Source organism: Xenopus tropicalis, chromosome 4 (assembly GCF_000004195.4).
Source record: "Xenopus tropicalis strain Nigerian chromosome 4, UCB_Xtro_10.0, whole genome shotgun sequence".
In the NCBI taxonomy this organism is placed as follows: domain Eukaryota; kingdom Metazoa; phylum Chordata; class Amphibia; order Anura; family Pipidae; genus Xenopus; species Xenopus tropicalis.
Window position 1 is genome coordinate 70324578 of NC_030680.2, and position 20174 is coordinate 70344751.

The following is a 20174-nucleotide window of genomic DNA, read 5'->3' on the forward strand; positions in this document are numbered from 1 at the left end:
TACTGGAGAATCCCAGTGGGTTTCACCATAGTGGGCCATGTCTCCCCGGGTCATACCACAGTTGGTAAGGAAGTGTAAAAAGAAGGTTTGCGAGTGTTGGGGGATATTGCATGTGTCACTGGTGTGGCGCACAGGGGTGCTTGGGCAGAAATGGCTAATGGATCTGAAAATGAGGCAAAAGATAAAACAGGCAGCAGTAAGCTGTAGGCAGAAATAGAATCTCAGAAACAGATGTCAAATGCAACTGAATTAAGACAGAAGGTCTTAATAGGGAAATTTGCAAAATGCACAACCTTTTTGACGTGCACAACTTTTTTAGCAGCAACCACAACTTTTTTGATGCGACTGTGACTTATTTGACATGACTGTGACTTATTTGAGGTGACTGTGGCTTTTTTCTCACTCAAAAGATTTTTGGTGAGGTGAATTTTTGCTTCAGTTTCGCAGTTTTCACAAAATGTGGATAAATTGAAGTAAATCCTTGACTGGTGGAAAAATTGCTCATCACTAGTTGCTATAGGTGACTAGCTCTGTAGCAAACTTTTCAAGTATAACTACCCCTAAAGACTAAGGGGCTGATTTACTTACCCACGAACGGGTCGAATGGAGTCCGATTGCATTTTTTTCGTAATGATCGGTACTTTGCGATTTTTTTCGTATGTTTTGCGATTTTTTCGGATTCTTTACGAATTTTTCGGATCCAATACGATTTTTGCGTAAAAACGCGAGTTTTCCTATCCATTACGAAAGTTGCGTAAAAAGTTGCGCATTTTGCGTAGCGTTAAAACTTACGCGAAAAGTTGCGCATTTTTCGTAGCGTTAAGTTTTAACGCTACGAAAAATGCGCAACTTTTTACGCAACTTTCGTAATGGATACGAAAAACTCGCGTTTTTACGCAAAAATCATATTGGATCTGAAAAATTCGTACAGAATCCGAAAAAAGTCGCAAAATGTTCGTTTTCAAGTCGGAACTTTTCCAATTCGGGTCGGATTCGTGGGTTAGTAAATCAGCCCCTAAGACTAGAATTTTCTTCATCTTTATTATTTTTCTGCATTTCATGGTTTATACTATGTTTTCATTTGAGAATAACAAATGGATAATAGCTGCTACTGTATGGGCCATTATCTCCCAGGGAACCTGGGTTAAAATCAAGTAATATTGTCCACCAGGCTGAGGACTGACAGTAATTAAATCTTGGAAGTTTACAATCCATGAAAATCTGAACAAAAAGAAGGAAACCATAGAGGTTTTCCATTTTATTTGTTAAAAGGAATCCATCGCAGGCAACCTATTTTTTTAAATGACAGACCTGTATATAAAATGTATTCCAAAAAGAAACTAAATTATGGCTAAGTAATTTCTTAAATTCAGGTGGAGATTTGTATACATCTCTTTCTGCTCTAGTTTCCTGTCTCTTTAACTAGGTAGCGGTAATAATAACAATATCACATTTAGAAATCAGTAGAGAGAGGGTTCATCCTTAGGTAATGACCCCACATTATGCTCCGATCTTTGAAACTAAACAAACACTTCAAGAGCCTTCATTAGATTTACATTATGTGTAAATACCCTCCTCACCTCTCCCCATACATTATATCTCTGTCGATTAAAGCTGAGCTAGACTGATAAAATGCTATTTATTTGTCTGCTAAATAAGTGAATGCAGAATTACTTGACTAATTTCATCTCCCACTCTAATGACGAAAGCATCAGATGACCAGATGTTCACACCAGACAAAGGCTGCAAAGTGAGACATAAAAGTGGTCTTTGTAAGAGACAAAGTAAATAAGGAGCGGGTGAATGAGAGGTCACTGTCATGATACTGGGGGGGATTCTTTTTTTTTTCAACTTCACAAGAGAATGTTTTTCTGATACCTATAGACTTGAAGTTAATTATTAAGCTGGTAACAACTGCATTGCCTTTATAAGCCCCCACCTCAAGCTGAGAAATTCTTGAAGATAGGAATGCTCAAAAAGCACCAACATATTCTGTAGCACTGTAAAAGTAAAAGCATTTGATTTGGATGCAATATTCTTTCCCCTTAAAGTATCTGATGCAATCTTCTCACTCTGTTCATAGGACCCTAAGGTGGGGAGGAGGTGGGGAATGGTCATTCATATTGAATGTGAAATACCCAATGTTGGAAATTGATTTTGTATTTAACAAAAAATTCCAGTAAAAAGAAAGAAAGTTACAAATAAAAAATATATAATAAAGATCATGGTTGCTGAAATTGTTGCTTGAAATGATTGTTTTGAGAGCATTTGGTAAGAACACTTACAAAGCTACTGTCATCTTAGTTTATTAAGAGAAAAGAAATGTAATATGAATTATATTCTTCCTGTTCTTGTAATTTATATATCTTCTGAAATTTCTCCCAGTTCAGTGATATAGAACTGAAAGACTTTTAAAGAGGGACTGGAAGTCTGACAAAGTTGCCAGTAATGACATGGAACAGGAAAGAAGCATACCACAGAGGCCAAAAGGTGACGAGTGGTCACTAATGCAAAAAGGTGTTTCAAGATGGTTAAAAAAAATTCTTTATTTTATGTAAGGAGATTTATGGTGGCATAAAGAGTGTTAAGAGAGTTCTGGATCTAAAAATTACAGCATTTTAGGCCTTTAATAAGTAATATTACTTTTTTACCTTTTTGCAAGTAAATTTTTGCTCTTAAGGTTCCTTATATTAACCACGCTTTGCTGCTAAAAGCCTTAGGTTTCTGTATATTGTGTTTGAGGGACTACAGTTTATATTTGGTTTGTAAGTAATTATTCCACATTTCCAATTGGGAAAAATTACATCCATAAAATACTTGATCCCCACATTTCTCTTCTCAAGTGCCTTGCAGTTTCGGATGTGCTGTTGGGGGGCCCCGAGGCAACCCCATTCGCACCTCCCCAGTCAGTGCGCGCATGCGCATTCGCAACATTTAAACTCACATACGGAGCAGTGGGGAGAGGTCCCCGTGCTCCGTATGTGAGCAAAATGCCAGGCCGGCTTGGGCGGCATGCCACCCCTAAATTTGTGTCGCCATAGGCCCGGCCTTTGTGGCCTTGCCACAAATCTGAGCCTGGCGCCTTGGATATTTTTACTGAAGGCAATTGCATTGCTGTTTTTGGTACAGGCAGTAGCTCATCACAGGGAAAGTGTTGCTGGTAACCTGCATCAGCCCAGGACAGCACATCAGGACATGCCCAGGAAGCAACTGCACACAGACATGAGCTGAATATAATGGGTTTATTTTGTGGGAATAGTTCCTGGGGTTCCAGATTCATCAACCTCTGCATCCATTTTGTCCAGAGGATATCTTGATGCATGTGACTTTATAGTGGCACTGTGAAATTGTGGCATGCCAAGAGTTTTAATTGCAGTGTGTTCTTTGGACAATAATCACACATGTAGGGTACCCTCGGCACTTTCCATTCAAATAAAATGGATACAATCTCATTTTGATGCCATTATTTGGATTTGCAAACACATCAGTGGGGCACATGGTAATAAAAATCACAATGATTGCATGTATTCTATAGCAACCAATCAGCAGGTAGCAGTTATTACTACCCTTTTTAAAACAAATGCCTACTTTAGGGTACTTGATCTGGTGCAAAATTAGCAACTTTTTTTTACATCACCCTCTACTATAATCAACAATTACCTTTTGGCACATTGACTCTTTCTAGCAGAAAGTTGCATGGAAGTCTGATCTGGAACTTAGTCAAACACATTCATAGCTTAGGGGAAAAAAAAGAAAAGACTAATTACATTGAAGAGGAATTTTCAAGTAATGCATATTGTTTCAACAAGGATGAAGAATTGCACTTCCCAAGATGTAGGAGTGATGAAGAAATCTATTTCTATGTCTTTGAACTTTTACATAATCTCAGATAAACGTGCTCTGGGTTTTATCATTGAAATAGTTTTATATTTTAATGATAAAACCCAGAGCCCGGTTATTATGATTGCTGCAGCATCAATAATTTGCAAAAAAAACCCTGTGTACACTTGAGTTTTGGTAAAATTTTCTGACAGCAACATTTGTCAAATAGGTTTTTTTGTAAGAGAGTTAAAGCATATTCTTTTATGTAGTACTTATCTGTACAATTAATATTAATAATAGATTAAGAAAGAATCTGTAGGTTATATCCCACTGATAGGTCCTTAATAGATATATAATCAATCAGCAAAATAATCAGTGAAATAAACAACCAATTCAAAAAAAGCAAACATACTATACCAAACAATGGACAGGTGCATCCCAGTGCCTCATGGTACCCACTATCCTAAAGCATTTCGCACCATTGGGTGCTTCATCAGTGGAACTTTTTTTGAATTGTTTGTTTAATTTTGAATTGCATACCTAGGCTGATACAATTTTCAACAGCCGCAGAACAGATCAGAGACATCTGTGGAAAATGCTGTGGTTAAAGTAAGCTGTATGACAGATCCATTTTCCCACAGTGCACCAACAGAGAAAGCCACCTTCTGGCCATTCCCGTAAATAAAAATATTAATAAACAATTGTTTATTCCTGGAATTCAACGATAGCAATTAGAAAGCATTTCTGTGATTTTTAGGTGTTAGGCGATATTGTGATTATTAGGTATTTTGCTGATTTCTTCAAAGACAACTACTTACTATAGTAATTAAAGGGCTTCTGGCACTAAATAAGCAGGATGGGGAAGAAGAAGGAGAGTAAACAAAAGCCGATCAATCTACAATAAAGCAGTGATATTGCTTTCACACAGACACTGATAGGAAAGGGAAAATTATACTAGATATTGATTGAAGTTAAAATCTGAGTTTGATATGAAACAGGGAAGGACAGGTTGATTGATGTCAGCAGAGCAGCAAGAGAGTTATGGAATAGAGCAAGGCTAGGCTGATACAGTGAATACACTGTTGTTTTTATTTGTATAGGTGCTTCTTTATTTATACACACCACAAGCAGCTGTCTCACTCATACCAAAAATATATGCTGCCCTCCAATCATTTTACCTAGTGTTTTGCAGTTGCTTCTGGTAGGCACACTCACTACTGACAAAGGCATACTTTGGGGAAGGAAAGCACATTGGTTCTACAGATATCATGGCCCTAAAATGTTCATTTATTATCCCACAAAATGTAGTTAACTTTAAACCATTTAGATAAAGTGGAATTTTTGTGAGATGATGACAACTTATGTTACAGCCCAGGTAGATGAAAGGTAAAGTTTCAGTTATCTAAGATGTATGCCACACCATTAAAAATGACCTTTTTTAAATAATTTCATGATTTTGCTTATTAAATAAGAGACGGCAGTTGAGATCACCTAAAGAAAAGAAGCAGACATTCAAACTGAGATTACCATGGTTACAAATAGAAGAATCTTTACTAATTGGTCAGGTAGCAATTATGGACGATTTTTTTTGCCCAGACATTGGCTACAGTAAACTTTATTGTAAATAAAATTGGAAATAAATCTTGATAATGCTATAAAACAAAACAAATATTCATTTTAAGGTTATACATAGTAAATTGATTGGGAGAAGACTGTTTTGAACCAGTTCTTCACTTCTGTAAGGAACCAGTTAATTGAGCCTTACTTTGTGAAGTTTTAGTTTAAGTATAGGTTACAGGTTAGCGTAGGCTAATGCCATACCATGCGTATGGCGTATATTTTTTTGGCAAGCTGAGAAACACTTGCTGAATATCTGCAACATCCGCTCCTACCTGTGCCTTCACCTGAATTAAGGCTAATTTAATGCCCCATCATGTGTATGGTGTATATTTTCGGCAAGCCTAAAAACGCTTGCCAAAAATACGAAAAGTCTCGACTTTTTCGCAGCTTTCGCGCCTAGTACGAAAGTTTTGGATTCATTCAAGCTGCAGTATCGTGACTTTTCTTGGGCCAGGTTGGAGCTGCAGAGTGCCATTGAGTCCTATGGGAGGCTTCCATAATCATGCTAAGTCTGAAAGTTTTGCCCGCCGCTTACGAGCGCTCAATACGAAAAAGTCGCGAGCAAATCGTAATGGCTACGAAAAAGTCGCGACTTTTCGCGCAAGTCGTAATGGTTACGAAAAAGTCGTAACGGCGACGAAAAAATCGCAAAGAATAAGTCGCAAAATGTTCGTTTTCCAATCGGCATTTTTCCAATTCGGATTCAGATTCGTGGGTTAGTAAATCAGCCCCAAAGTCTTGTGTTTTTATGCTGGTATTGGCTACATGTGCATGCACCCGAGCGTATTCCATTCATTTGGGCGCCAAAAATATACGCCATGCACATGGTGGGGCCTCAGGATGATAATTTGATATGAATTAAAGGCCCACAGCCTGATGGTATTCACCCCACGGTAATAAGGGAGTTTAGATCAATAGCTGCTGTGATTTTCAAGGATTCTCTGAGATCTGGCACAGTACTAAGGGACTGGCCAATTGCTAATACGCTTGCTAATACGTTGCCGTTATTCAAAGGGGAATACCAGGTAACTTTAGGCCTATTAGTTTGACATCAGAGGTAATAAATATTAGGCATAAAATATTGAAATACATTGCAAATCTTCACAACAAAACTTGATTTTAAGATTAAAAACATGGATAGGTTGACAGCAATTAAGTTAATTCTCGAAGAAATGAAAATCACATTCTATGTCAGCTTACTGTCCTAAAAACACCTTGAAAATTGAATGCTAAAGATACACCTACTACTGCCCTCTGCAGCATCCCCAAAGGATTTGGGTGGTGGAAATTTTCATTCAGATTTTCAAGATTTTTTATTGTAATAAATTAAGAATAAAATTAAAGTGTTAACTTTTAGCCAATGGTAAATGTTCTGTATTCAGTTGTTTACAAGTAAGGGTAAGAATTATTGAGGGAAACCCTGAGTTAAAGTTAAGGGCAGATTTGCTTTTTCAACCCAGATTAACTACTTTATATAAATGAATCTGGCATGCCATAAAACATAATAGAGATCTTTAATAGCTAAGTGTACCCTTTAGAAATGTATTAAACATTTCCTCAGAAGCTTTACTTTAAAAGTATATTATACTGCATCTTTTTATTCATTCTTTCTGGAGGCAGTGTCCATTGGATTTACTTGGAATGAAGAAGGGCTGAAATGTCCAAGTTTACTGCATTTTCCTTTATGTAATGGTAAGATTCCAGAGCGTTCGTGCTTGCACAGTTTAGTAGGCTATTTTTTGGACAAAATCATATTGGTCATTTCGAGCACATATGCTGAAACAAAGTCTTTTTTGCCTCAGCTGTAGCCTGAATGTAATGAAAATGACAGATAATGCAGAATACTGTGTGTCTGCCAAAAGGAAGATATTTCCCACGAGATAGCACCTGGTGAGGCAGAAATAGACACTATGGATCTGTGATTGGCTGGTACTCACAAGTATTCATATCTAGTCAGTATAATCAACCGCACAAGATCACATCTTGGATGATATCAGCAACAATAGAACACACATAAAAAATTACTGCAGCAAAAGAAAAAAAAAGAATTAGATCAATTATGTCAATTATATGCTAGCACTTCTTACTCCGCAGCTTCATCGCAGGAAAAAAGGTGACATCTATCCTTGATCTAATTACTTACATGATTATTCATTTTGTTCTTTCACATGTTTTATACTCATAAAGGAGTGTTTTTCTAATCCCTTTTTTTATACACCACAGAATAAAATAAAATGTGAATGCTTACCAAACTTGGGACTTAAATTTAACACTGTGATAGTAAGTTCACCACAAGTCCAGGGACAAAATAATATCTGATTTATAAGAAACAACAGTGTTGCAACAAAGAGACTGGATGAGAGGGGTGGATAGTGCAGTAGCTCTGCATCCCGTTCCTTAGGAAGAGATTTTATTAGCAAGCCATATTAGAAGGGCTCTACATGTTAGTGCTCCTAAAGTCACGCTTACTTGTCACGCTTACTTGTCTTACTGGTCTGTGTTCCATTGTTATCACGGAGTAAGGGAGCGAGCTGACATTTGCACAGTTTTAAGGCAATGGCACAAGGGGCATTTTTAAGTGCATTGTCACCTTGGAATTTTGTACTCTTACACTGATTCATTAATAGAACTAATCACCTTTGCACTGGGGGCTTTCAATGCCATTCAATTAAATGCAGTGGGGATTTTGAGCTTCAAAAATGCTTCAAAATACTGCTGGTTTTAAAGAAAATTCTACCCCTAAACAATGTAGGTCTCTATAACAATATATTGCATAAAACAGCTCATATGTAAAAACCTGCTTCATATAATTTATCTTTATTCCTTATTATATATAGCGCTGTTATGTTTCTGCAGTGCTTTACAGAGATTATTCATCATTCACAGTACCTGCCCCAGAGGAGCTTACAATCTAAGGTCCCTATCGCATTCACACACACTATGGACAATTTAGTCAGAAGCCAATTAACCTGCCTGTATGTTTTTGGAGTGTGGGAGGAAACCGGAGTACCCGGATGAAACCTATGCCGACATGGGGATAACATACAAACTCCTTGCAGATAGTGCCCTGGCTGGAATTAAAATTAGGGCTCCATTGCTGCAAGGCAGAAGTGCTATTCACTGAAAAACATTTGTCGTTCACACAAAAACATTAACCCTTATATGTAATAAAAGGCTCTATGTTTGCCCAGAAGCCATAACCTATAGCAGCCAATAAAATGTTTGCTTTTGAACAGGTGACCAGTAAATTCTACTTGCTGGTTTCTATGGGTAATTGCTCCTTTGCAAACTTAGTGCCTTTCATTACATAACCCTTATACATACCTCCCAACTGTCCCTCTTTTAACAGCTCAGCCCGCAGTCCTGGATTCTTACTGAAAAGTCCCTCATTTCCATTCGATCTCCTGCACTGAACGCTAAAAAAGACAAATTTAATAAAAAAGTAGCTTTTGGCAGAGAGCCCAGAAATCTTAACAAGCTTCATCTTCACTGAAATACATTGTTTCTCACATTTAATTAAATAAACAAATTTTGGCAGAGAGCCCAGCAAGCCACACCTGCACTGAGATACAATTGTAACTAATAAGCTAAACAGGTCTCTTGGGGGAACTGAAATTTGCAGCTTAAAGGGCAATTTCAGCTTTTTTAGCAAAACTGCAATAACACATAAAACCCACCCCACACAAAACCCCCCAGAAATGTGTTTAAACTTAAAAAAAAACCTGCAAAATTTTGTAAAATGGGAGTGGCATTTAGGGGCGTGGTCACAAAAATGGGCATGGTAAAAAAAAAATGCGCACTACGCACACCATTACTTTTTGTCCCTCTTTCCATTTTCTAAATGTTCAGAGGTATGTATATACCATGCTTGTCATAAACCTATTAGATCCAACATGGGAATTGTTACATATACTTTAGATTTTGACCAGTTCAATGAAAATTTACATTTGCAGTTGAAGTTAGATAATCCATTAAATATGATAAGTACTATAGTTCTGAACTGTTATTTATTATTATTTTTTATTGTTTCATTGTTAAAGGGGACCTGTCACCCTAAGAAATAATTCCAGATTGTTTTCAATTGTGTTTGTCAAGCAAAATAAACTTACACCATATAAATTAGTTTAATCTTATCTTCTTAAGCCTTAGAATTCACAGTTGCAGCAAGCAGACAGGCAGCCACCATTTTGTGGACACTGTTACTAAGGCAATCCTGTCAAAATCTTATTTCTCTGCCAGTATGGGGGGACCTGATGCCCATATCCATGCACTGGTTACACAATTAGATTGTGAGAAGGGAGGGAGAATGTGAGGAGAGCAGCAACATCTAAGAAGTTCTGAATTGAAGGTGAAAGTAACTGCTAGCCCCACCTCTATGCCTAAGGCATAGAGGTGGGGCAGGCAATATATGGTTGACAGTTTGTATGTGTTAATAAAAAAAATGAGTTTGGGGTTCATATTTAATTTGAAATGGGCTTTTATTATACAGCTTTTTATGCCTGGGTGACAGGTCCACTTTAAGTGCACTATTGTATATCCAGCACTCAGAAAGAAAGTGCCACTGCTTACATATATCAGAGTAGCAGAGCGCTTATCTGGATGTTACTCCTGGTTGGTATTACTTGTGTTTGAATGCTTTATATCCTGTTTTTTTTTATACTTGAATAAATATCAGCAGTCCCACAATGCTTCTAGAAATAGCCATCCTTTGAGGAGCGATCTCCTCATTTTGAAATTGACTATGAAAATTCCAAGTAACGGTATGACATGATCCCACTCACTTTCCCTATTTAATCCTTCTGTGGGGTCAGGAGCGCTCTGCGCTCAATAAGTCATTTGACTGTCACCTACCATGAACATGAAAATAAATAAATAAATAAATAAATATATACATAAACCACAGAGCCGCAAGCGGTGTCTAGTAAGGATGACAGACAGTCACAGCACTAAGCTCTGTATAGAAATAACTGAGTTAGGAAAAACCTGCTGGCACTGTAATAAACCGTTTAATGGACAGACAGCCTTTTTTTTTACCTTCCTTGGGGTAACACTAAATCCCTTTTTATTGTAGTTTGCACAGATGTTAGTGAGTTATCCATTTCTCTAATCATGCTAGAAACCAGCAGATCTGTCGGAATCAAGAAGGCCAGCCTACTTCATTCTACACATTCCCCCCACCAACAGCCTTTTCTCTATTTAATATAAGTATGCCAGCTCTAGTTCAGGTTTACCAATACAAATAGGATTTGTATTGTACGCTCTACAGGGCAGGGACCTCCTTCCCACTGTGTCTCATACCACATGGCACTTATATATATATATATAAATATATATTTATTGTATTTATTTATTATATCACTTGTCCTCCCTGTGTGTAATTTTGTATTCTGTAAGATTGTACAGCGCTGCGTACCCTTGCGGCGCTTTATATATAAAGTTATACATACATACATACATTGTGTCATGGTAAGATTTATGCCATTGTAGCTTAGAGGTTGCCTTAAAGGGATAGTAGTGCTGGAAACAAGCTTTTTCTTGGGCTGGCAATGCACAAGATATTTAATGCGTACAATTATTTTTTTTTAAGTTGATTTTGGATCCTAATTTTGTTTTTTCCCCTTTTTGATACAGTGTCACATGGTATTTTTCTAGGGTGAGAAAGTTGAAGCTCCTAGCAGTTCTTAAACTATGATTTCCAGAATTTCTCCATAGCTGAAGGCTGTTTTAAAAAAATACATCTCAACAACAGTTTGTGTCTACCTTTATCTATGTTTTTTTCTCAAATAAACCCTACTAATGCAAGAATGCCCAAAGCAGCTGCCATTTTGAGCTTCATATTAAAATGAGGCCTAACTGGAAGCATGTATATTCTCTCACATGCATTCTCAAAGTAAAATAAATGTGTCTATTCAACAGAAACTGCCTATATCTTCTGATAAAAAAAGGAAACGAGACTGCACTTGAAGGAAATACCATTTGCAGTTAATAGCACACTCACAGGTTAATCTTTTACGAAAAGCATATTTACTCAGTCGGCTTCCTAAAAATTCTGTGGTTTCAAAAGTAACTATTTTTATGTTTTTACCTCATGGCAGAAAACACATTGTTTTTTATATAAAAGTTGAGACATTCCTTCAAATAGTTTGTACATTATTTGAACAGAGAACTATTTCAGCTGCCAGAAAACATCTCTAATATTCTATATAATGAACAATATCTGCTCCTGGTGAATACAGTTTCAAATGGGTCAGAAAATGCTCTGTATTATAAAAGTAATTTACAGAAATCACATCATCTGCTAAAGATAAATCTGTGTATGGGGAATTATTGGTGGTCATGTTAAATTTAACAACCCCAGTTTATCAGTTCTCCTATATACAAGTGCTAAATGAGTCAGGTATGCTACTAACATATATACACATATATAAATATATACATAGTGAGGTGTTTCTCTCCCCATGCTAAGGTCATGGGAAGTTCAGTAAGGATTGACTAATTGCCACTTTGAGGGGGTCTGTCCAATGACCGGTCTTTTTTCCCCCTTTTTACGCAGAGTTGATGGGTTCACAGCAGTAGCCAAATTTTGATAGATTGGCAGGCACTGAAAGGAAATGTTAGAGCTGCCTCTGGGATTCTAACTGACTTTATTTTCTAGGGTCAAAGGGTAAATTAGGAAGGGTAAGGTTTAAGGGCAGGACATCATACGAGCAAGCTAACATTAGCTACCAGAGCTGTTAGCTTCCAGCCTTTTCTTGTTATACCTGGCTTCCTAACAAAAGCGCTGAACCTCAGGGTGGGCTATCATAATAAACATCAAAGGTTCAAGAGGTTGCAAGGCCTTTGTGTGTGTAGATTTACGGCTCTCTCGGGTCAGCCTGTAAGTGAGAAGTGTGGTGTTTCCTGCTAAAGAAGATACCATTCATAAATCAAAACCCTAAGGTCATTAACTACTTAGCTACAAAAAAAAGAAAAGAAAAAAGCTGATGAGTTCACAAACATTTTCCTGACAATGGGCAGGTTTTGCTTTTAGTGAAGCTGCAAATTAATTTTAATTATCCAGATACCAGATTCTTCGCATTCACAAAATACAAGCATATGCTATGGAGGTGTTCAGTAGCTATTTTTACTATCCGGTATTGTGGAACAAGGGTCAAACAACAGAGACTGGGGCAATGCATTGAAAAGAGTACCCAGCTTACACCCAGCAGCCCATTAATCTCATCTTCTTCTGCAGAACCTCTTTAGAGGTTATTAACAGGTGTGCTTGTTACAGATCTATAAATAGTATAAGTACAGTACATACAGTATAACTACCTTTTCAATTATGAAGTTGCTGTACTGGATATGTGAAATGTTACAATGCTGCTGTCCTAAAATGAATGCATACTTTGCTGTATAGTTTTACTATATCTGTGTCAGTAGAGCTTGTGCAAGGCTAGGGTAATATCTGGGACTGAAAGGACCATTGGGGCTGTTAATACTAGGATGAAACAGAATTTGGAAATTGTATGCTTAAACAAATATAAGAACAATAAATGCTCAGAGAAGAAATTGGAATGCAATTTTGAAATTAAAGGTCATGTAAACCCTACACACAAAAATGTAATCAGTGAACAGCCTCTGTGAAATCTTTCAATACCTGCCACTCTGGCTGTCCAGAGGTTAATAGTAAGGCTGCAGCATCCCTTTAATCACTTAGATTTCCTTCTCCTCCTGTAACCCACTCGGCCCCCTCCCTCAGAAATTTAGTTTTACTTCTGGCTTGTGAGCATGCTCAGTTGTTCTAAGCAGGGCTGGAAATGAGGGTAGACAGGAGAGACACCTGCCTAGGGCACAATGGTGGGGGCGCCAGCAGGTACCTCTTCTGTCACCTACCACCAGTTCCGGATCCTTTCCCCCAACTGTGCAGCAGTCCCTGTAACCCCCCCCCCCCACCCTATGCACAGGGGGGGGCAGGGAGTGTTGGCAGTGGGTGATTATTATGTATCAGAGGAAAAATGGCCACCGGGTGAAAGCTGCTATTTGCTTTAGGAAAATGTGATGGTGCTGGCAAGTGGAGGGGATATATGCAGTACAAATAATGCCATTTGGGTGGAGGAGACAAGCCCAACTGATATACATTGTAGGCAAATGTAGGCTTTACATGTCCTTTAATGCTCTACCATGCACTGCAAAATGAGGTTATCCAATGGCTAAAAAATGCCAGCAGAGAATAAACCCTGTGAACCATACCCCCTAAACACAGATTTTAACCTGCAAGATGACCTCTGCTATGTCTAGTAATAATATAATACAAAGCTGATAGAATTTACACAATTAACAGTAAGCTGACTAATGGCATGCTAGTAAGAAGGATTTTTATTGGTAGATATTGCTGCATCTATAATTACGTTGCATAGCGTGTTTTAGAGAGCCAGAGGGCACAGTGTGGTAGCTTTATTTAAGGCTTAGAGAACTGACTCCCAAATTCTGAGGCTGCCCCCTTGTGGGGGTTTGGAACAGTAGCAGATAGGACCAAGCTTGAAGTCCAGATTAGAGGAGGAAAATGTATTGCTCTTCTAGATATACCTGAAACCAACTAGAGTGTCAATAAGGGTAAGATTTGGGGTGAAAACTTATTTGCTATCCTACGGGGCAGATTTACTAAGACACGAACGCTTGGAGCGTTCATTTGCACGCTTCGAGCGAATTTTTGACAAATTTTTCGTGTCTTGCGTGACTTTTTCGACGGCCATGCAACTTTTTTGTATGCTTGCGCGAAAAAATCAGAAAGGTTTTCCCACTGTTTACAAACGTTTGGTACGAACATTTCGTGACTTTCAGTTCGCCAATACAATATTATCGTGACTAATACAATTTTTTTTGTAAGCATTTTCGTGATATTTGCGATCTTCAGAAATGTATCCAATCCGAATTTGTCCCATTCGGGATTCGAACTCGCATTTTCATGAATGTGCCCCTACATGTTCTTGGAACTATACAATTTTTTGCAACTTTTTTGTAAGTTAATGAGGCCTTTACCAATGGCTTAACCTTCAACGGCAGCTTAAACTACAGTAAAAAGTACACGACCCCTAATTTAGAGAAACGTCAATCTACCAAACAACAATGGCATTAGTGATGGGCTAAATTCAATGGCAACCAATGAGATGTTTGCATTCACTGTTCTATCTACAGCTGGCTGAATAAAAAAATAATGATTGGTTATAATAGGTTACTGCCCAGGTACAAATGTGTAGTATATAAATAAGACCAACCTGTGCCATTTTATATTGCCCATATGTGTTCAATTAAACCTTAAAAAGTGGTTCTAGAAAACATGTTATTAATTCCTTACATTGTGTGAAAAAATATCTGGGATCTAGATATAAACAGAATTGTCAGGAACATACCCTCTCTAAAACTTTACTTTTGTGCTCCCTAACTTTTTAATGTAAGCATTTCATAGTTAATTATGCAAAGCAGTCATCCAATAAGGTGTTTAGAGCTAGATCTGTTCAGTGAACTCCCAAGAAGCTGGTATGTGGAGAATATGCAGCATTTATGGGGACTAATACAAGGTTAAGCTTACTGTATTTATAGGCCTTGCATCATCTGTTTGACAACACATATACTAATACTGGTTTATTGAAAAAAATATGTTTAACCATTTTTATGACAATAAATGCTTAAACATATATGCTTACTAATTTTATATTTAGGATATAGAATGATGGACAGCAGCACAGTCTCCCAATGAAGTGGTTAATCTTTATTTGCTATACCTAAAAGAATTTACAAGGCCAGGGCTCATATTTACACTTTAAATAAAGGCAAAAAAAAGAACGAAAACCATGAGATTCAGGTTTGACATTTAACAGTACCTAGTGGTGCACTGTATAAGATTCTCTTAGTCCCAAAGATAAGAGAGTTAGGCTGATTAACAAGCACAAGTGCAATGTGTTAAAAGAGACACAAAATTATGTGTGCCTATGCATGCTGACACACAGGGCAGCTTGTGGATGTAATGATGCTTGACACTTAAACAAAGGCTTGCATGGCTCCTGCCATTCCCCCATTGAGTACTGCTCTGCTTAGAGCATCTTCAGAGTGTCTATCTCTTGTTGGAGGTGTTGGAGAGGTTGTAGCTCTACATATGCTCCATCCCAGGTACTAAAAGATGTTAATGCTACACTTTTCTTAAATGTGAGATCTGGTGTTGTTTGTATGCATCTTAGGGATTTCAATCAATAAGAGACCAATGCCAATAAGAAATCTTGAATTACAGATATGATATTCTGGGGGTTTATATACTGGCACACCCTCTTACTGCTCAAAAACCATAATTCTGATCACAGTACCTGAGCACTCTCAGCTAGAAGATGCTATGTGACACTTGTCCTAAGCTATGCACTGGATATAGTTGCTTCAAACCTCTAACCACCCTTTAAAATAATAACAATATAGTGTATTAAGAACAAGACTTTATAATAGCATTCCACTGACTGCATAGAAAAGAGCTAGAAAGAATTTAGACAGTCTCATGAAAATGGTGTATTTAGGCAGTCTTTCCCTTTAAGTAAGAAAAAAGAAGAAAATGTTATTTGGATAAACGTATTAGGCTCAGTTTTACCTGAGTGAATAATTAAGCAATTGCCACTAGTTTAAATTATCATCTATTGTTAATTTACATCATTAAACTGTGTCTTGTGCAGCAGAATAATGCAAAAATGCACTTAATTAGCAGTTGCTTTAAGCTGCAGGCCATGTATAACACAGTGCGCAGACTGAATTTCACAAGTAAGTTTTGTAGTTCGGTAAAAAAAATCTTATTTGATAGCTACATCCCTGATTAATAATGCACGCATAACAAGTTTGTTACCACTAGCATACATTCTCTCTCCAAATGATGTTAGTATTGAACAAGATGGTCTTGCTAGAAGCCAACGCCATAGTTCAGGAGGAGGGAAAGGCACACATTTTAGCAGCTTTATCTTGATAAGGCTAGCTAGCTGAAAAAAAAATATATATTTTTAGTAGTAGTAGTTTTATATTGAAAATTTGGGGGAAGTTGCCTTACTGTTCCCCTGTGAATGTTGAAGAGCTTTCCAGAAGATGGCTTCTGTTAATTTTCTTGTTGTTTCGATTAAAGAGGTGATAGATTTTTTTTTTTTTTGCCTTGGATATTGTTAAAGAGCCTTACTGGCGTTCTAACGAATGTGCTGCATTCTTCAGATGAAATAAGGCCAATCAGTAGAATAATGAGGAAAGTAATATCTCCCTAGAGAGCCTGATTGGGTTTTCATCAAATCAGCCAACCTTTTCCAGTCATTTACACCAGCGTTCACTCAGAGGAGGGTGTTACACTGTCTCTGAGCCTTTCCTTTTTAAAAAAAAAAAAAAAATCCCTTGTGATCATTGCTGATAACTGAATAATTGGAAGAAAGAAATTGATGCATGTTGTGCTTTTCACTTTGCTTTTATACAGTTAATTTTATGGCATTTATTCCCCTTATCTTTTCTTCTTGTCTTTTCCAAAAGATTTGTGAGAAAGACATAGTTCCACTCATGATCAAAGTGCATTGATAGCAGTTTAAACCCTTCAATGCCCCATGGACATATGTGGAACATCACAGGGATGACTCTCTTAGGAACTATGCGCGATGCGCAGCGCTTATTCACTGTTCCCAGAAATTCCCTTGTGTGGTAGCATCTGTCGATTTGAGTGGTGGTTGCTAAACTGCCGAAGCAGTGAAAAATTTAGAGGACAATTTCCTTTTCATTTGTTGAAGTGCAGGGTCATATGGGCTTGTAAGGGCTAAAGTAGATTTAAAAGACAAAAATACCGTTAAAAGAGTTCGAATGGATTATTGGGAGAAGTTTCATGCTAAAAAAGTTAGGTTTTGTTTAGTAAGTTTGGAATAAGACTTGGGTATCTTCTAGGTTGTATTAATTAATTTCCATCATGTATGACAGTACCTTTGACAGAACCTTTCAATAATTTACTGACCAGCTCTACGGGTAAGAATGAAAAACTTAACCAAAAGCAAAGGGTACTAAGATTTCCTTATGCTAGAAGTGGAATAATACTTAGGCCTCCTTAAAGGGGAACCACACCCAAACACAACTTATGCTCATAATTAAACAAACCAGCAGCTTGAGGCATGCTAATGTAAAGGACAAATGGCAAGACTGAATTTTATTTATCAGAATATTCATATCCATTTAGAAAATGGCAATTGACAATTATCAACATGTACATATCAATATTCAGAATCCACTCAAACACAACTTTTTGAAAAGTAAACATAATTTCAAGAAACTTTACAATATACATCATTTTAAAAATGCACAGGCTGTTCATGATTGTTGTAATGTAATATTATGATTTGGAACAGATATCTAAGCCTGGCCCCCTGTTTCAAATGATGCAGAAAGAGAAGAATGGTTTTGCAGCTGGATTTCAGCATATAAAAATTGTATTTATTCATACTTTTAGAAGGAATAGATTACAGTAATAGGTATATAAAGGGTTTCTGTGTTGTGTGGGGCTCTTTAACAAAATTTTGTTTGGAAGCTCGAGTTCCCATTTAATTAAGCAAGTTAAACATATCTGTGTTTAAGAGGTGAGAGAATGTGATTGGACTGATATATTCTAGTAATGTGTAACGATGTATGTATTACAGTATGGTATACAAGAAGGGTTTTAAGGCTTATGTTTCAGTAAGTGCTTATGTTTATTAAAATGTTATGCACAATGAACCTGAAACCCTTGGGTGGCAGTTTTATTCTGGCACTATCTATGACTATTTTCTTGCTTCAAGAAAAACTTGTAGTTGCCATCTTTTCTTGTAGCTGCCAGAAATTAGCTTCAGCTTATGAGTTGGAGGCATTTGTAGGCTTGTGAATGTGGGCAGGGATCATTCTTGCAAATGCACCCCCTGACAGCACTTCCCGATATCTCAAAGAGAATGGTTGCATAAAAAGTGACTTGCTCAAATCTGATCACTCATCTGAAATTCTACCTCTGCTCTGTTTAATGGTCAGTTAGTCAGACTCAATTTCAATATCACTCTACTGCAGCTCACAGTTTACTAGATTCAAAAGCCAGTTGCTCAGCTGATATGTGTGGTAAGAAAAAGAGACATTCAGCTCAAAATGGGTGCCTTTTTGTAGCCTTATAAAATTCTGTAAATTCTCTAGTTTAAATGTATAAGTTGGCAGCTCACTTTGCAGGTTAGTATATAGTTACTCATTTTGTGTGGCAGCTTATCGTGTTGTTCCTGAATATACAGTAGTTATTGTGAGCCTGCTATGCTTTCCAGTGATATAAGCTTTGGCCAGATGTAAAAGAATAATTATGTGTGGCCAGTTCAGATCAGTGTTAAATTGGCAGCACAGATTAGCAGGTAATGAAACACAAGACCATCTATTGCAAGTCTACCTGGATAGAGTGGCTTTTTGTTAAGAAACACTCAAAGCCCATGAACCACATCTGGAGGGTCTTAACAAGGATTTAAATACATGTTTCAGGCACATTAATATTTTTATATCAGGTATTAGTTGTAGATACTGTTAATATATGTATAGCCTGTTAGCTTCATTACAAGTTTCTGTATTATTTATTTGGTACAAATCAAAGATCTTGTTTTACGAATCAAAAAACAAAGACAGTTATAGGGGTCGAGAACAATAGATTTATTTTTGCTTCTTGACATTTTGATTGGCAAATAGCTACCGAGATTTCTTGGCATCATGGCTGACCTGTCTGACAATCTTGCTTCAGCAACAGGATTTTTGATGGAAGATATAATTAGCTTCTTTTTTTTATTACCCACATCCCTTAATTAAGAAAAATAACACTGCAGAGTTGAAATATAACACAAAGAAACATGGCTTTGAACTGTTTGGTCTAATATATGATAGCTACTTCTCAGTAGGACTATGTAAAGGTATCTCCAATGATATAACGCAGAAGCTGATTTTACTATATGCTGCTAAGGCACTCTTAAAGGTCAAGCCAATGAGTAATGTAGCCCGTCAATGAGTAATGTGCTGCTAACGCATATGCAAATGTACAGCAAATGATTGGCTCCCCGGACTACAATCACAGAAAACCAATCAGTCATTTGTTACAGGTACCTGATTTCTGTACCATTTCCATAGCCAGCTAATATACTATTGTACAATGCACTTGTGGGAAATGCTTTGTTTTATGAAATGGTTCTCGGGCTAAGCTCAGCTGACTGTTCTATATGGATGAGGGTACAGCAGGAATGTGCCTTAGACCTCTTCCTCAAGCAGCCAGCCTTGTCTTGGATAACAATGCTTCAAAATACAGAATTGACTACACACAAACACATTCCCTTGTACAGCATCTCTGACAAACTGCTGGACCACATCAGGCACGATCTAATTACATCGCACAAACTAATGTGGTCTATGGATATATCTTAGGGCAGCCTGAGAGAAATGTGCACTAGGGAGGAGGAGGGATGCCATGTTTGGCATGTGAAACTTTTCAAAATTGACTGAGTTCCTTTCATACAAGTCCTCCCACACTGCTCAACAAATGATTCAAAGCCTTCAGTGTGATTTCATCTGTGCAGGCTCTAATCCACTTACTTAATGAAATACATAATTAACATATTATAATTGCAGTAAAGATGGTTTTGACAGAAATCATTTCCCGTATCTAATACCATGGTAATTTAATCTGTTCCCCACTCCCTAACACGACCCTCCGTGATTAA